The sequence below is a fragment of the Enoplosus armatus genome, chromosome 20 (assembly GCF_043641665.1).
Source record: "Enoplosus armatus isolate fEnoArm2 chromosome 20, fEnoArm2.hap1, whole genome shotgun sequence".
Lineage (NCBI taxonomy): Eukaryota > Metazoa > Chordata > Actinopteri > Centrarchiformes > Enoplosidae > Enoplosus > Enoplosus armatus.
Genome location: NC_092199.1, coordinates 4,552,994 through 4,556,124, shown reverse-complemented (window position 1 = coordinate 4,556,124; position 3,131 = coordinate 4,552,994).

The window sequence follows — 3,131 nt, the reverse complement described above, 5'->3', positions numbered from 1 at the left end:
AATTCAGCCGTTGCTTATTTGGTTTCGCCTGGGAACATGTTTGCTTTCCCATGGCATGCCCTGAGAATTTATTCAATATGCAAACTCAATGCGAGAATTATATTCAAAGCATAATAAACAGTTTGTGTTTGTACTCCCTTTAAACTTAAAACCCCAACTCTGCATCCAAGATTCCAAAAAGGCTGCGTCAGTGTAACCATAGCGCTGCAATTTGGATAAACGGTGAAGATGAAAGCCGAATTACGTTTTTACATGCCTTCTAGACTGCTTGCACATTTTTCTAAAAGCACCAATGTCTGGGTGTGTAATTACACACTAAATGCTGTTTTTTATTTTTTTTAAAGGAAGTGTGTGTCGCTGCGCAAACATTAAATCCAGCTGAAAATGGGTACATTGCACAAGGCGGCGCCCCAGATTTAGAGTGCCTACTCAGACGCCACTGATGACAACAATGCTATTAGACTAATCAATGGTCTTCATCAGCGGGCCCCTCGTCACAAATATAATATGTATAGTGATTTTCCCTTCTCAGATCGTTTCATTAAATCATTTTGAGAGGTCTCAAGGGGAAAAATCAGTGGTGGAAAGTAACTAAATACTTTTTCTCAAGTATTGTACTTGTGTACTTAATTTATAAGGTACAACAAGCATTTCCATTTTATGCTCTTTATACTTCTACTCTACATTTCACAGGAAAATGTTCTTTTTCTCCACTATATTTATTTCCCAACTATGGTTAGATTCAAATTTAAAGTCAAATTAATGATTATTTGATGAAATATGATATATTGCTGAAATATTAAACTAGAGTAAACAGTACATAAAGTAGTTAAAAGTAGTTCGGAGCGCCTTGGTAGCCGAATGGTTACAGTGCATGCCACATGGCCGCATCTTTGTTGCATGCCTCTCTCCGTTTCCTGTCTACGTCTTCACCGGTCACTATCAAATAAAGGCCAAAAACAAAACAAAAAAAGCTACTCGACCAACTACAACATTAAAATTCTGCTTATTATGCATCAATAATAATAATAATAATAATACAATAATATAATAAACAATAGTGTGACACTCACAGGGACCATTTTGCTGCATTACGAGTACTTTAACTTTAAGTACACTTTGCCAATAGTACTTTTACAACACTGGACTGTTATTGTAAAGGGAACAGTATTTTTACTTTTTTTTTTTTATTAAATGAATACTTCGCCCACTCCAATTATATATGTAAAATAATTCTGCACAATGAGAACTTTGATACTTTTCATTACTGAGATTTTGAATGCAGGACTTTTACTTGCAACTCTGTATTTTTATACTGTTGTACTATTTCAAGTACTTCTTCCACCACTGCGTAAAACTATCCAGTATTTCACTAATGACCAGAGAAGTCAGAAAAAATAAACACTATTTTAAGTGGAAGAAATTTGTTTTGGATTCTCTGTCTCTTTCACATTAATCATGTCTGACCCCTCAGATTTATCTTGTGACCTCTTTAAGGGGTCCAGACCAACAGTTTGGGAACCTGTGTGGTTACTATACTGAGATATTAGCTGTGTAAATACATACAATAAACATAAATAAATAACTAAACTTTCAGCATTCAATTTCTCATGATTTTAGGCGTCATTATTTTAGCAGTATCCATCTGTGATAAGAAGGACTGTGAAGCCATTTGACCTCTGTGAGGGAATGCTGGGTGCCATCACAGTTGGTTTGAGGGGGGTCGAGCATCTCTGTAGTGTCAGGGAGACAGAGAAAAGACACGGGGTGTGATTTGTTAAATGCGGGACACCCCCTTGTATTGTTCCGACAACATGGGGGGACATCTGGCACCGGCAATGCAGCCCAGTGTTGAGGTCTCCATCCTCTTTCTCGAGCAGTGAGCTGTGCAGCATTGAAGCACTGCCTGCACATTCTCATGCTAATGCCCCAAAAGGCAGCAGCAGATGTGAAACATTTGGTTCTGTTCTTGTTCACTTGTAAAGAAATAATGTGCCCCGTTATCATTATTTCACTTTTTTTTGTTCTTCTGTGTGTCATAAAAAAAAAAGAGTTCATGGTGGAGGCCATCTTCTTTGGTGGCCTGACTTCAGCTGCATGTGGCCGCTGTCAGTGTGACGGAGAAACGGTCTCTCGTGCGTTTTTCGAAGATCTGAGGAATAATTTTGGCATCTCAAAACATGCTGCGACAGCGGAAAAATGTTGGGGACGACTGCACTAAACAAACATGTCAATAAAATTACAGCTGAAAGCATGGCAGCAGCCTCTGTCTGTACTGTGTTTGTTTGTACACAGAGGGTGTGTGTGTGTGTGTGTGTGTTTGGTTTTTAGCATGTCTGAGTTTTAGCATCCAGGAGTGTATTTATATATTTATATATTGTATTGTGTGTTGTTGTAAATTTCAGTGTATTTGTCTATGCTTGTACTGTGTACTAATACAATGTCCATTCTCCTGCACAGGTCTTGATTGAAAAATGATGTTGATCTCAAGGAGAATACCATTTAAATAATGAATTAAATAAATGAAATACATTTATTGAAACGTGTATATTTGCCTGTTCGTCATGTCTCATTGTACGTTACTGTAGTGAGTATTTTACAGTGTCTGTGCAGCATTTCTTCCACTTAACAAATATTCATTTTGTACATGAAAATTCTCCCTAATGTGGCTGAGATGTTCTGTCTCAGTGTCCCCTCCCACCTGGAATATCATTGGCTCCTGTCTGCCTCTCTCTTCATCTCATTGGCCAGGGAGGTGCCTGTCAAGCAACACCGACATGCGAGACAAGTTTACAACTCTATACACGTGCGGCTGGTGCATCAGGGCTCGTGGTGGCATCCTGCACACAGAGCAAGGACAGAGAAGACTTTCTTACCTGAGTGCGTAAGTCGTTGTGCGCCGTGTCTGGAAACACCTGTGGGCTGTTTGTTTTGGCTATTTCCGGTCAGTTCGGGCTTCCTCACCTGTGTGCAGCAGGTATCATTTGGCACTTTTTTTTTTGGAGGAGACAGGTGTTATCCACAACACTCTGTGGATGAAGACTCGCTCCTCGGTTTCTTCATGGCAAGAAGACTCAATAATGTGCGCCTAGCATGGCTGTGGCTCCTGTACCGACCACCCAGGGACCGGT